Source organism: Tyto alba, unplaced genomic scaffold (genome assembly GCF_018691265.1).
Source record: "Tyto alba isolate M040663 unplaced genomic scaffold, T.alba_DEE_v4.0 Super-Scaffold_26, whole genome shotgun sequence".
Classification (NCBI taxonomy): Eukaryota; Metazoa; Chordata; class Aves; order Strigiformes; family Tytonidae; genus Tyto; species Tyto alba.
In genome coordinates this window covers 22,902,026-22,918,072 of record NW_024881300.1, presented here as the reverse complement: position 1 = coordinate 22,918,072, position 16,047 = coordinate 22,902,026, and the positions used below count along the sequence as shown (strand labels likewise).

The 16,047-nt window shown below is 46.8% G+C and overlaps 1 long non-coding RNA gene across 1 annotated transcript in view; it reads right to left on the bottom strand.

The window, feature by feature from the left end:
* Positions 1-4,287: 4,287 nt before the first annotated feature.
* LOC122153891 overlaps positions 4,288-16,047 on the bottom strand; it is a 100,543-nt gene continuing 88,783 nt past the window's right edge. The window contains exons 2-5 of the long non-coding RNA XR_006165739.1: positions 9,330-9,457; positions 7,296-7,398; positions 6,848-6,926; positions 4,288-5,308 (exon numbers count right to left, since the gene is read on the bottom strand). This is a non-coding gene — a long non-coding RNA (uncharacterized LOC122153891). The remainder of the gene's footprint in view (positions 5,309-6,847; positions 6,927-7,295; positions 7,399-9,329; positions 9,458-16,047) is intronic.

The following is a 16,047-nucleotide window of genomic DNA, read 5'->3' as shown; positions in this document are numbered from 1 at the left end:
AAGGGGGATTTCAGCCGTAGCTTTTCGTCGTCAGATCTCAGAGCCCTTTGCAGTGGAGCACAAGCTCTTCTGCATCCACTTTAACATACAGGCAAAGAGCAACCAAGTGCCCAGGTCAATCTTAATGAGGCATTACGATAAAAACCTGAGGCTGTTTATCACTGCTAACACAATGACAATTGCATGTTTATTAATGTAATGTATATAATCATATTAAAACCATATGTTTGTCTACATGTGGATTCATAGATATTTTTCTTTAAATCACTTGACCCAAACTTCAGTGTAACTGCGCTATAATAATTTTCATCCTTTAAGCTCAAAGGCTTGCTAAAGCACTGACCAAGAAAGTTGCCTGTCCAAGTTATAGATAACCTGAGCCAAAGAGTTCAACAGCTTCTTTGGTAACTTCTTTCAGAGGTTACCTGCTCCCATTAACATGTCTGTGCCATATTCCCTGTTTGAATTTTGACGATCAGAAGCTGAGCCCGCTGCCGTTTGCAACAGCTTTCTCTTCTCCACGCAGACACAGACACACACACACACACAGAGGGAAGAGTTTTGTGTCAGCTTAACTTTATGCAAAAAAAAAAAAAAAAGCTGACTTCTCTACAGGTGCTTTAAGCAGCTACTTCTGTTCCACATTTTTGCATTTTTAGACAAAGAATGAACAAATGTTGCTTGTCACCAAAGCCTACCTAGAGCAGGACTATTCTGATGCTCTGGAGTGAAGATTTTTGCATGATTCTGGCAACACCTGGTCACACCTGAAAGATTAGCTTGTCTAATATCAGTAAGGAAAGATATTTCGTGGCTGCTGTATTAGGAGGAGACATGTCCTGAATGACTTCAATCCACATTTCTTCCTTTCACCTCCGGGATCCAAACTTCCCCGAGCGATGGCGAGTGGGAGCTCAGGCGGCCGAGTGCAATAACGCCGAGATCCCGAGCGCAGCAGGAACGTGCCGCAGCCGCTACCTGCAGTTTGCGTGGGCAGCTCCACCACGCACGGACGAGGGCGGGCGGTGGAAGATCTCATTTTATTACGGCCTCAGGACACCGAGCTAGAATTGGTCTAACAGGAAGGGGAAAGTTATTGAGCCACAAGCTTGCTCTCAGCTGGTTTTCTCTTCAGAAGTTTACTTTGCCTCCCAAATTAAATTTTTTGGTAATATTCAATACCTTTTTTTAAAAAAAAAACCTCGAGTTGTAGCAGTGTGTCCGCAGTTATTTATTACCTGCCTTGTGGTCTGAACAAATATGATTTTGTTATTCTATGTTGTCAATAGGAAAAGCACATATGGTTTCGGTTGACAAAATTATGATAAAATTCACTGTATCCTAAAAAAATGATTGAAAAGTTTGCAGATGGTTTCTGGGCATAGCAGGGAGGGGGAGGATTGAATTTCAACAAAAGACGTGCCAAATTTTTTTCTCTTCTTACTGTTCACCCTGTTTCCACATCCCAGCTTTTTTCTTATTAGATACTAGGGTAAAGCAGGTATTCAGCCCAGAAGTCATATGTTTCTCTTTAGCTTTTGGCATTCCATCACACTTTGTCATGTTCACATGATGTTATACCCAGGTTCATTCACAGATAAACATGAAATGACATCATGAGCCTTAAGTCACAAACAGCAAAACACAATTAACGGTAACCTGAAGAGTGTCACATTTGCACCCCAAAAATTTCATGTTTGAGAAACGTCAGTCTTACTCATATCGTAAAGGTTTTCAGTCAATCTGAATTTTGTCTTTTTTTTTTTTTCCCTTAAAAACTGATTTCTGTTCTTCTCAGTTCTTTTACTTCCCAAGGGACAAAAGAAGTGGGGAAAGGGCCAGGAACTCCCAGCCCAGATGAGACATTATCTTATTTCTTGTTTGAATTGATAACCCCCTTTTCCTCAGCGCTGTTCACATAGTCAAGACAATCACTTCTGTGGGCTTTGCTGTAGCTGCTCGCTGTGCTTTTGTAAATTCTGAAAAACAAAAGCCCCATGCAAGCCCTGCTTTTTGCGTTTCATCTCCAAAACATCTTTACAAAGAGATTTCACCTGCCATTGGGCGAAACAGATTTTTCTATTACTTTGTCTTTCCGGGGAAAATATTGATTTAACTTTCTGCTTGTACCTGAACACCGCAGCGACTGGTGCCCCGTTAAAACGCCGCTGGGTGGGCTGGCGACGGGACAGAGCCTCGGATGTTGATGAGACCAGGGGCTGGAAGCTGCAGGCTGGAGCCTTGCAGCCTTGTGAGACCGTGGGGATTTTTAATTAACCGCTGCACGCTGGGCCCGACCTGCATTGCTAAAATAACTCATGGGGAGCGCCTCTCACCTTCTCAAGCTTTCCATCGATTCGGCAGCAGACTTCGACCTGTCACAGTCGTTTTGCTCTCCGTGACACTCACGGTAGCTGACGATCTGCTCCATCACCACCCCCACCAGTTGTTGGTGCCTGGGCGCACACAGGTGCGAGGAGGTCCACGCTCCGCCCCGTGATCAACAAAAACCTGGGTGGGAGGGTCTGCTTCCCCAGGAGGGGCCGGGGGGGACAACGTCCTCTCCGCGTCTGAACAAGAGGCGAGCTCTGAACTCTGTCCCTACCCTTTCATTTTAGCCCTGTTAATGATGGATAACACAAAATACTCAGAATTTATTCAACCTGCCGGCACATTCCCACCCCTGGCAAAGCCGTCAGTGGCCTTCGGCAGCTGTCGTCCTGCCTGCCCGGGGATGTCCGAGGAGCAACGAGCCAGCCTGGAGAAGGCAGACAACTGTTGAGGGGAGAACATCTGGAAGGTGTCATTGGAGTGTTAGTAGCTCTCCCTGTCTATGAGCTATGCCCAAACATGTCGATAAGTTTCCCAACATGGAATTCATTTTTTATAACAGGATACATGTGGAAGTTCATGTTTCAGCAGTGGCCAGAAGTGGCTCTTTTATTCTTCAAAAAGATTTGTGACCTCTTCTCCTGGCTACTGTAATGTGATTTATTTGGGTCTCCTTTCACAGAGCACTTACAGGCCACGGTATTACAGAATACAAGAGCACAGGCTTTCAGCTACGAGGTAATGAGAGTTATGCTCCGTGACCTGCACCATCTGCCTGCTAGCCAGCAAGCACAGCGTATCACCTCTCCGGCACCGAGCCGCTCTGCGCGAGGGTCCGTCTGTCCTGCGCCGCCGGGACGGGCAGCCTGGGCTGGGCTGGGCAAGGACGGCAAAACTCCACACGCGCAGAGAGCAAGGGTCAGAGCGCAGGACCCGGCGGAGGGACGTTTCCCACCCCACGTCTGCACCCAGCAGCAGCAGCAGCAGCCCTCTCCGGGCATTTTCCGCACTCCGTACGTATCGGAGATGCGCAGGAAGACAGGCCGTGTGCCTGGCACAGATGATCAACCCCAGGAAGGGAAGAGCAGAACGGCGGCTGCGCCTCCTTCCTAGAGCTGCCTCGGTCCTACGGGAGACGGGAGAGTGCCCGGGACAGGGAGGTTTGCAGCCCAACTCCAACACGACTAGAAGCTTTGACGTGCATCTCAGAAGCGTACAAGGTTCACCCGGCCGTAGCTGTTCAGTCGAACGCATACCTGTCCTACAGCAGTGATACACCTTCTGTAGGCAATTATTTGATTGTGCAAAGTCTTTGCAGGGTTGCAAAACCCTGGACTGACCGAGGCGCGAGGTGCTCCCCACACCCATGCCTATTTCCAGCAGAGAACGCAGCCTCCTTGTATTTTATCTAAAACTATTTTCTTATTCAAGGCCTCTCCAAACACTTACTAAAACAATCCGTTTAACTGTCACGATGACCCCAGACAAACGCAGCAGCTGGAAGATCTTTAGCGACAACTCAGAAACCATCCTTGCAGAATACCACACAGGACACGTATCTCAAAATACCAGACCTACGAGGAGGTCCCTTGACCGAGGCTCTGGGCGGTACCTTTGCAAAGGGACGAGGGGAACGCGGCCGCTGACTTGGACAGAGAGCGACGTGCTTTTACGCCTTGTCTGAACTGCCACCCTCTGCCTGGGGCTCTGAGAGGCGGGATCAGCGCTCTGCATTAGTGCGAACCCTTGATACGATGCTTAAACCTCTAACCCACCAGTTCAGAGGGAAGAATTCTACCCAATAAACCTTCCTGACATGCAATAAAATAACACATTTATTTACTTGCTTGAACCCACCAATGCGCTGTTCATTTCAGTGATTGATAGAATTGGGTTATAATAAGCATACTTTATTATTGAAAAATTTAATTTAAGGTTTAAACATAAAACAAATGGTATTTTCAAATCTATTTTAATGAAGACTATCAAAACCATTCCATTGCCATAAGGGAAAAATTCTGTCTCCATATCTGTTATGTATATATGCATAAAATCTTCAGCCTGCAAGTATAAGTCGCCTGTCCTTCTATCAATCCATCATTCTGAAAATAGAATACAGAAAGCCTTATTTTTTCACTTAATTTTCATTAGATTCTTGAGGGAATTAAAATAACACAATAATGGGCAAATTCTGCCACTACAAATCCAAATGACAGCAATGAATCTACTTAGGGGCAGAATTTGGCCAAAACTCCAGCTAGGAGTGCCAAATACAGAGCAGATACCCATAAAAGTACACTTAGCGCTCAAGTATGATCGGGTAGGTAAATAATATCGTCTAAATTCCTACAGGAATGTGAACGCCTTCAGCGTGCCACGGCGGGTAACGGCTCGGCTGGCGGGACGGCGGCGCAGCTCCTGGCGTGCCCGGTCGCCGAACCACCCCGGGGCTGGCGCAGGGCACCAGCGCGGCTCTGTGCCTCTCGGGGGGCAGAGCCCGCGCTTGGCGCGGCCCCTCGCAGCTGCGCTCCTGCCCGCGTTGCTAAAGAGGTTTTTCTCTTGTGCAGGGAAACGCAGGGCTTCTGGGGTGGCTCCGGTGAGGCCGCTGGAGAGCCGGACGCCGTGGAGACGTCGAGCGATGTGATGGATTCCCCGGTGCCCACGGGGATGGGCTCGGCACGCCCGCCGTCGCCTCTCCCCGCGCAGAGGCTAGCCGGGCCAGCCATGCGAGCACCGTGCCAGGAAGCACCGTCCAGCGACCCGCCGGGACGCCTCTGGTCTTCCAGCAGGACTGGAGAGAGTCCCCACGCTGTGTGTATTGGCCCTCCCTTTCTCCATGTGCGTTGTGCCATTCACCCCGTATACGCGCTTGGGAAGAAGACTTTGGAGGATACACTGAGAAAAGAGCTTCAGGAAGCTTCTCCCCGGCACTCTCCAGAGACCTCCCCATGGTCGGTGTGGACACCACCTTTCTCATCTTCAAAATGAAAAATTGCAAAGAGCTACCTGTCGTGCCAGAAGAAAATCCTGCTCCCGAGTCCCTTTCCCCCACCCTTCTCCCCACGGCTGGGAGGAGCAAAAGGCTGGGGGCAGATGCTGTGGGACAGGGGTTTCAGGGAACAGACTCCCAGCCCCGTCCTCCCAGTTGCCATCACCTACCCTGACGGTGGCACCGGCGTCACCCCCCGACCCGAAAGGCTCACCCGCAGACCCCCAGCCCGTGCCACATCTGCCGTGAAATCCCGGCCGGGAGAGAAGCGCCAGCCGCTCAGCAAAGCTCCGTCCCGGGCTGCCAAACCCTGGGCGAAGGTGGAAACATCTGCCCACAGCTGGCTGAGCTGGCTCCGCTCTCCTCACACCCCTTCTCTGGCCTTGTCCTACTGCTGCTTATTTGTGGGCATAGGCAAAACATTTTGTTAATTTGAATGCATTTAAAAAAAATAATTTGTGGCTGCTTGCGTGTTATAATTGAGTGTGTAAGTTAAGCTTTAGCCATGCACTGAAGTTCAGGGGGTAGGAATAACAGATTCACATTAAGGATGCTGGGAATGTTCTCATTCACATTTTCCTTAATTTTTTTTTTTTTTTTAAATCACCTCAAACCATAGCAGTACATTAAAAGCGCAAGGTGTTGGCTGGATTCTCGTTTGATAATTTTTAAACGATTGTCTATACCCTAATTTGGTTTGCACACTGCCCTGATAAGTCAACAGATTCATTTCTTCAGCAGGTCAGACCCTTAGTACATTTTTGCCTTTTTGCAGAAAAAGAAATTTATCTTTTGAAAGGACTGATTCTTTCCCTGGATGTTCCTTTGATGCAGGTCTATTGTTTCAGTGTGAAGAAAATGTATTCCTTTAACAGGTTTATGCCTTCAATGGAATTTGTGTAAGTAGGTTCCACTGCACAAACACAAAAAGCCCTAATACATGCAGGCTGGGTCTACATCACGCCGTCAGATGTCAGGTTTGATGACTGATGGTACTTACACAGATTTACACAACAAAAAGTACATTAAAAGGACGTTAAGATTGTGAGTCAATGTCACAAAAGCAGAGAAATTCACAATTCAGGATTTAAACATCCAATATTGACATGGAATGCTGAATATTAAAATGGTATCCCATTAGAGTTAAGGTACTGAATAATTTTTAATCTAGACTATTAATTTCCTGAAATTTGTTGTTCTCTCTGCCTCTTACGGCTTTCACATTTTTAATTAAATTTTTGTTGTGTATGCGTCCTTGTCTTGTAATTTCTAAGTTGCTCCTTCTGTGTCTAGTATAATTACATAATATATGCAGCATGTATGATAGCTTAATTGGAAATGTTAACCACGATATGTATGGAAATCATAAAAAGCTTCATGAAACTTTGAGAGTAAATGTTTCTACAGATTTACCGAGGTTTATAAATGGTTGTTTCCAGTATTATTTTCTAATAAAAACAATTACATCTAACTCCAGCCCAACTTGGAGTAAAATTATGACTAAGTAGAATAATAATTAGTACTTACAGAATCCTTATCACCACGGTGTTATTGGTTTCAGATGGAAAAATAGATTTAGGGGTTAAGTGACTTGCCAAAGGGCTGACTTTGAGTCAGTGTAAAAGAAAGAAAAAAAAAAAAAAAGAAAAAAAAGAAAAAGCTGTGCTTAGAAAACATGCGCCTCAAACCAGGCTCAGGCAACAATATTAAACTCCCTCTCTTTGATCGTTTGACCCCCTCCCCCACGTGTCTGGCATTATTCTTACAAAACCCTTTTGGATCCAAACCTTTCAGATGTTGAATTGCTCTTAGGAGATGGCGAGCACTAAAATAAATGGGAATTGAAGGTGCTTAGAAACGTGCACAGCCAGAATGATGTAAAGTTAAAAATAGTAAAGTAAATTGTATTTTGAAATTTTTTTGTAACATTAAAAAAAATTGTTCCCAAGTTTACACCTCTTATGCCAGGCCTTACCTTGGTGTGAATTCTCTGAGGCAATTTTATAAGCCTTCCAGGTAAAAGCGTGTAGCAAAACCAACGGCGTGCTGTAACTTTAACTAGCAGCCTTACAGCCTCGCTGCAAGAGAAGCAGAAATATGCAAGTTAAACCAGTGGATAAAAAAATCTCCACTGCAATGACTACTTGCTACGCTCTCAAAAGGGGCTAGGACAGCTTAGGAGGAAAGGAGAGGACTACCGGGAGGAAGGCAAAGTGCAATGAGATAAAACAGGAGCCACTATTTTGGATACAATTTACGTTTGCTAATTCCATTTTTATCTATAGAGAAGTGAGGCTCCATCTTACAGTGCAGTGCAGCCATTTTGAGTTCACCACGAACGAACTAAACAGAAAATAGTGTTCTTCCTCAAATAAACCATCATGTTGGTTCAAATGCTGATGGGAGCTAAGTAATGGCTAATGGATGATTAAGGCCAATATCAATTAAAAAAAAAAAAAGGGGAATTTTCTTAATATCTCAAGACTACTCTAAAATTCCCGGACCAGAGGAATTGCACCTCTCTGGAAGTGTGCCCACGTTAACATTTGGGTGTTAAATCGATGTTAAAATACACCAGCTGTGCACAGGCACAGTATTTGCAAAATACGATCGTTTATCGGTTTCCAGTTTTGCTGCATTCGCTTTCCTGCCTGCGGTGCCTTCGCTTTGAATAAGCAAGAGCCATCTGCCCCACTGCCCTCTGCGAGCCGGGGAGCCTGCCATCCCACCGGGGCACCGAGCGGCGACACCCAACCCGGGCTCTGCCGTCGGTGGGGGAATGGGGCGGCAGCGGGCGAACGAGGACGAACCACAGAGGAAACACCGCGGTGGTCAACAGTGGGGCGGCAGAGGTGGAGGCAACGTAGTGCGGGAGCATTAAACCCATCTCGGTGTCTTTGGAGCTGCCTGTGGCACGCAGCAGACGCCGGAGGCTCCGACGTGCAGGAGGAGGAAAGCGGCACGTGGTGAAGGGCATCGCTGGCGCCGGCCCCTCCAGACACCGGGTCGGGGCTGCCGTGGAGTGTTTCCAGAGGCTGAGCAAAAGCGTGTATATTTATTTATCTGCTCCCTGGGTCGATAATGAATGGACAGGTCTGATGCACTCTGGAAAGAGTATCGGGTTCTGAGAGCGGCGAGTGGCAGGGAGTGCATCAGAGATAAGGTCTGTTCATGAAACAATGGGCTTTTGTGGTGATATTTCATGTGCCTAGATCAAAGCCCACCGTTCCTCTCCAGTCACCTCTAAAATAAGGTTTTGAGAATTGAGGGGAGCCAACTTCTACTGAGGGGAGTCGTCTAAGGGGTATTTCAGGTGCTTTAGCCTTTTTCTCACCACCAAAAAGCAAAGAGAACATCAGTTACTAAAAGAGGGGGGTTTTCTCAGCACAGCCAAAATCCCACACATTTGAAATTTGGACACGAGATAATCCGAAATGTGAAAGAAGAGAGTTGAACACTCTGTAACTTGCCCACCACGCCACCGTACAACACCGTTTATCTGCAGGGCTCCCAGGAATCCCCTGCCCCGAGCGGCTCTTGGAGCTGAGCCATTTTCTGCCAAAGTGGCTGAAGGGGTTGAAATTTGGGTTCGTACTGAGAAACGGCTTTCAGCCTCCGTTCTACAGACAGTGCTGTTGGAACAGTGGCAAGCGCTCTTCATTCTGGACTTCAGCAAAATGCTATTATCAATAACATCAGAAAGCTGTGTTCCCGCAGACAAATTATTATGGAAGAAAACAACTGCGAGCATCTCCTCACTGGTCCAGCCCTGAGCCCAGGCTCCTTTTCCCACACCGTCTCCGTGTACCAGCCAGGCAAACACCGATTCCTCCTCCCCTGCAAGGCTGAGAAGGGCACTTTATTCTTTCCAGGTGTCCTGCACTGCTTTATTTATGGTCTCACTTTCTTTCTTAGTGCAAGAAACCCTAGCTTTTAGCCAGCTGTAAATGATTGGCAAGACGCATTTGTAGGGGGGAGAAAAATTAGCGATGCTTTTTTTCTTACCAACCTTTGCCCACCCGATTAGGTGGGGAATTTTCCTGAGCAGCGGTGGACGAGGGCCCTCGGTGCGTCAGTCCAGAAACCAGCTCACGGTCCCATCTGATAAACCTGGGCTCTGGCCTTAGGAACACCTTCCTGCGGGGAAGCAAAAGGAAGGCAGTCTCATATTTCTATTCTCGAGGGCTTGGGCAAAATCTCAGCGACCCCACCCCTAAAAAGCCCGGGAGCCCCCACTCCACTCGCAGTCCCTGACAAAGTCACCTTCCCCCATCCCAAAGGCGGTGTCACGGTGGCAGGGGCGGAGAGGAGAGGTCGCTGGCAGTGCCCACCCATGCACCACCAGAGCAACCCAAACTGACGTCCAACGGCCACTGTTCTGCACCGGAGCCCATTAACCCTCCTGCTGGATGCATCTCACTTTTAAAAAATGCAAATGGCACGTTCAGAAAGAAACAGCTGTGCATCACCAGTCAGTCCTCTGGCTGTAAATTCCCACCCAGAAGCAGGGTGTCATTGTTTGGCTGGAAAAGCAAGCGCAGGGCACAGGGAATGTGTTGCAGCAGCTTCAGGGAGCCCGGGATTCCTGTGGGACCAAGACCTGGCAAAGTTTGGCAGCATCGGATGGAGCCCACGGGGTCTGTCCTCACCGCCGAGCTCCCGCCCGGAGCCTGTCCCGCAGCGGACCAGGCTCTCGGTCATCAGAAAGGTGACGCTGGAAATGTGCCGAGAGCTCAGTTTTGAAACAGAGAAGCATGAAGGCCCTGGAAAAGTTGTTGCTTGAAAGAAAATTAATCTTGGGTTTATCAAAATGAAGTGTCAGGTACCTTTATGCATATGCTAGAGAGACCCTACCCTGCTTGGTTAATGGCAGGTTATTCCTTTTCTTATGCTGTCAACTACTGTTACTGATTGTTAATAGCATTAATATTTCCATCACTTAATTTATTTTATTAATCCCATTCAGGTTTACCATTACCAGCATATGAACTGTAAATAGCAATAATAATGCCATCAAGGTTAATATCAGTGATGCTGAAGGGTATTATGTAAAACACAGCCTGTGAGCGGCAGCGAGACAGGCGCCTATAAAACCTCGCCTGCGATAGCGGGGGGTGGGTTAAACAAAGGTCTCGCACAGATTTACGGAATTGCGTTATCTTCTGGAAGAGGTGAAGATTTAATACCGAAAGCCTCCTTTAAATTTCCTGTAATGTTCCTTTCTATCCCCCGACTGTAAAAATATAGCCCGAGAACATTCTTAAGGAACGATGTTTTTATCTTAAATTATTAAAAGTCTAATAGTGGTTTCAGTTTTCTTCTAAAAGCAAAGGCAGTGGAAACAGACAATTTGTCAACTTTTAAATCACAATATGCAGGTGTTAGGGCGATTGCAAGCAGCGCAAGGAAGAGGTCTGTGCAAGAGAGCACAGGACAAACGAAATCATGGATGCTCCCCTGAAAGCCCGATGCCAAAGGCCAGGGTGGGAAGGGGGAGGCAGCCGACCAGCGGCCGCGCACCCGCGGCCCTGTGCAGACTCTGCTCACTCGGGGTGCTGCAAATATTCCAGCTGTCGGGGGCACCGCTGCCGCCGGGCCCCCCCGAGGGGGCTGTGCCGCCGAGCGGCCAGCGACAGGGCAGGGCCGCGTGCGGGACATGCGGTGACGGGGCCGAGCTTTTCGGCGACGGCTCCGGGGACGCATGAGGCAGCGTCACCCGAGGCACCCAAAAAAGCGCAGATGTGGCACTCCCAGCCCTGGGGGGGGGCAGGTCCCAGGGGGGCATCCCAGCAAGCGAGACCCCAGAGCAGCGGCAGGCCGGGGGCTGAGCCCCCCAGCCGCGCCGAGCCCCGCTGGCAGCGTGCGGGGGCATTGCCGGGCGCTGCGCCCCGACGTGCCCGGCACGCTGCAAACCCGGGGTGGCTCTGAGAAGAGCGACAACCCCATCAGCAGTAAGCACGCCTGCTTTATTTATTCCCTCGGAAACAAACAATCAACCCGCTAGCTAAAGGTTTATCAAGCAATTAAAAGGGCAAAATATCTCGGCGTGAACCGTGGTTCTGGCAGCTGGCAGGAGCGCCACGGCAGAGCGAGGGGACGCCGGTCCCACGCGATTAACCACCCTGACAGACACGTAAGCGGGCGCAGGGTGTCGGGGTGCGCCGGCGTCCCTTCTCCCACGGGTGGGTGGCCAGGGCAGCGACAGCCAGAGGGGAACCACCCGCACACACCCCTCCTGCGGACACGGCAACCTGCGGGAATATTTGGAAGTCCTGCTTTGGGAAAAAAAAAAAAGGGGTAAAAAAGATTCAAGAACGAGAATTTAAATCCTATAAGAATTTCGGGAGAATAAGGAAGCCACCAGTAAAGGGGCCACTGAATACAGTAGTTGAGGGAAATCTGGAGAAAGGGCTCTGTTTGCCCCTCTGAGATGGATTTCGGAAGGTAAAGAACACGTCGGCTTCCTGCGCCTGGACAGGGTGATTTAGTATTCACACCACTTTATTGGGGGGGAATTTGTAAAAGAGTCGGAGCTATAAAATACCTTTCTGCTCATTTTTCATGGATGCTGCTGCAGAGGCTGCAGAAGTCTGCCAGGGCAGAGAATGGAAAAGGACGTTTGCCATGGAGGAAGGCTTCGTCCTGCGGTAGGAAGTGGCCCGTCGACACAGACCCTCCTTTCTTTGTTACATCTGCCTTCCCTTCCTCGAAGAATTAAATTAGATATACAAGGGGGAAAGAGAGAGGGAGAGGGGGAGAGATGGAGAGAGGGAGGGCAAGGGAGGGAGGGAGAGAGAGACGAGAAAAAAGGCTCAGGCAGGAATATATTTCCTATGTCTGGATAAGGGGAAGGATTCGAGGTAATTGCTTGCTTTTCTCATTGTTCTCAGCTGCCAAGCAGAGATTCATAGAGCGTCTGCAAAGATCTCTCTCTTATTTCTTTTCCTTCTAATTCTTCACACCCCCCTCTCCGAACCCCCATCTACCCCGATCCCCATCCCTCCCCTTCCTCCTGCTTATTCCACCCTAGGAAAAAAAAAAAAAGTAATTTGTCTGTTTTATTTATGATGCAATGAAGGTATGCTGAACGCATCGGGATAACCTGACACTGGTCAAACTATCTGTCAGCAAAGAAGAACTGCCTTCATACTCCAACGAGTGCATAATTTAACCATTTCTCTACCAGAGGGCAATGCGAGACCATCCATTTAAAACAAGAGGGTTTGTCACTGCTCCCTTCACAATAAAACCCAGTTTTGTTGCACCCTGGCAAAAACTAGCATTTGACATGTTTTCAATCAACCCTTTATCTTCTCATTTTCGCTAGTCATATACAGATTGTCTGCATGTAATAAAACTTCTACTTGGAAAAATATAAAATGATTTGAGATATTCATATGAAAGCCAGGTCCCAAAACAAGATGGAACACACAAATCTGCCAGCTATGAAACCAATTCAGGATGGATTTAGGACCCAGATAGAGCCAGACAATTGGATGCTGAGTATGGAGAAGAAATAGTAATGCCTCAGGTCTGAAAGAAGTACATATAATCCTATCCTCCTGATGCACAGGGAGGCAATGGCTTCAGCTCGGAAAGAAAAGGCAACCCATCCAGCAAGTGGGGTAAAAGGGAAACGTGAGTTAAAGGAGGAGAGAGAAAAAAAGAAAATATTAGCAAATAATATTCCAAAATATTTGAAATGTGAACCGAGAATAAAAAAAAATAAATAAAATAAAATTAACTGCATACGGGCTTTTTTTTTAATTAAACAAACAAACAAAAACAATCTGTGCAAGCCCTGTTGAAATAGGATGGAGCAAACAGGGGAAAGCAATTACTAGTTGCATTCCACCATTTTAAATTAGTCACAATATTTTCTCCTCACTCCTGCCACGGCGCAGCGAGAAGCGTGCATGACAGCGCGCTGGCAAAGCGAGTTGCCAAAGGAGCCATTTTCCTGCACGGGTTTCGCCGGCAGCTCCCAGCGTGCCGGGCCCCGCTGGCATCCCCGCCGCGGCCGAGGGGCCGGGATGCTTTACAGCGGCTGCAGGCGGCTCCCCGCATCCCCCGCAGCTGTGCCGGTCGCGAGGGCGACTCTTGAGACGAGACAGAAAAAGACACGCCGAGTTTGAACAGGTTTTTGATATTCATCATAAAAAAAAAAACCACACTCGGGATTCGGCCCAGAACTGCGAGTTCTCGCAGCGCGAAGCCCTGCCGGGCGAGATTGCCTCCACGCGTGGGATTTGAGCACGCTGAAAATATTCTGATGTTTAATAAATGACAGACGAAAGGGTAAAATAAATAAAAGGAGATTTTGCAGTATAATGCAATGCATGCAACAGGGATCAGGGAAGGAACTCCGGGAAATAAGGGGTTTGACGAAGAGCTTCTGCTCGTGATCTTATTTATTTCTGCTACACACCAGGACTTGCCTTCACACGGGAAGCAAAGCAGGGAACGATTTTATGAATGGGAATATCTATAGCAAGAGGGAATGTAAAAGGGAAGGGAGATAATAGGAAGGGTCGGGTCAAAGCCAAGAGGCGGTCCCCGGGCCAGGCGGGTGACAGCCGCCACCGCAAGCCCCCCTGGGCGGTCACCCCGCCGGGGCTGCAGCCTCGGGGCCACCCGCCCGGCCGGCCCTCCTGCTGCCGGGCCGCTCGCCCCCACCGCTTCGGGAAGGAGGGGCTGCAAAATCAAATCCGGGGTTCGTTCTGCGCTCCCGAGAAACCGGCCTTTGGAACTGCCGCGTCGTTTTTCTTTGGGAGATTATTTAGGAGTCGGTCCTTACAGCCACACGGTGCACTTCCCAATAACTACAGGTGTACAAAACACACGCTGAGATAAAAACAAATGCATTTGGCAAAACGTAAAAATAAAGACATATTTTGGATATCGGGAATTACTTTATAAAAGAAGCGATTCTGTAGTAGGTGCATCAAAAAAACCACGCATGCTGTTGTTTGTCCTGGCATTCCGGAAATCCCACATCCGCACAAAAACTATGAACACTCATGTTTTTCACACAAAAATTGCTCCATAATAATTAATATACTTGGGAACAGTCCTTTTCACTGTCATGTTCACCTTTATTTTTTCACTACTGAATGAAGAAGTAACCTGAAATTACCACAGCCAGCCAAGCTCCTTTTAATTCACAACCATTCTAAAATATGAAAACACAAATCTAGATTAACCCAGCGAGCTTTGATTTTATTGTCAAATTGCAACTAAAATTAAAATTAGTTAAAACAATTTAAATCTGTTAAGAAAAAGCTACAATGAAATTGAAATAGTCTGTGCCTGTTTTTAACTTGAACCAATTTTTTAAGGCTGAGTTACAAGCCTGAAAACAGGATGTTAATACCTGAAACAGTGGCGTTAATTTAAGTGTAGGAGCCCAAATAACATCATTATAATTCTGAACAGGTTGTTTTATCTCCTCAAATCCAAAGGTAAAACCTAAAATAAAATTACAAGAGCCTTTTCAACAGACAAGCCCCTTCAAAAGAGACTGTACAGTTCTGAAACCTGATTTCTGTTACGGATTTTGAAGTGTTCATAATTTGTATTTGTGAAACAAGCTGGATTATTACAGCGGGGGAGATCATATCAGTTTACCGTCTGCCTGAGTTTCCTACAGAAATCTGACAACCCTCCTCCATGAGCCCCTCTTTAAGTAATTGCTCTGCCATTTTGTTGCGGCTCCTTTTTCACCTGACTCAGCCCTAGAGAGCCCAAACCACACATTTAAAAATAGACTGAAACATCCCAAAACTAAATTTGCTATTAACAACATTTCTACCGTCCCTCCTCATCATAAAGCGGAGCAGTGTATATGCTGATGTGAGGGAATTTGCTTCAAATCAGTAGTATTTTACTTTAATCAGGGACTTAGAGCAAATGAAAATCATACTTTGTAAAATAAAAGAATTCCCATTCCATTTCAAAATGCTAAAATTTTAAAAGTGGGAAATACTTGCAGAGAAAAACAAATTTAAAAGGAAAGAAAGAATAAAACAGGTAACCAAAAGAAACTTTAAAAATAAATTCACAATTCTCATTAGCAATGTAAAAATTACTTGGATTACAGATTTCTGTAATATCCAGACCTACATTTTTGAGAACTGGCTTTACGATCAATGGATATTTTTGTTTACATGCTTCTTTGGTGTAATAAAACCAAATAATAAAATGCAAGTCCTATTAAAACTGAAACACATCTGCAAGTTTTTTTCCACCTTTGATGAGTTATGGGCATAGGAAAGTGCATGACCATTTTCTACACTGTTTTAAAATAATTATAAACAATTTCTATAATGTATTTTCAATGGGAGCTTGTTAGCAATACAAGATTTTTTTTTTTTCCCCACAAACTCCAGAATACTTAATACCTAAACGGTTTTATCATATGGCTGCTGAGTATTTATTTATCACAGTTGTGTACTTTAAAGCCTCAGACAGACAGATCCCAATATTTCACCGGGCTGAGCTCTCTGTAAGTCTATTCCTTTCTCTTATATAAGCATGAAGGAAACACCGTTGAAATAAACACTGCTTTTCAAAGGCTGTGGTAGTTAATACTTGGGTGGCTACAGACTAACAATAATTCGGTGTATTTGCCCCACTCTGTTGTAGTTTTTTCCCTTTTCTGGACTGTGCTTTAATTAAGGCATTTGCCTCTCTCGTCCCCAATGCTATTAAATTTTAAACCAGCCACG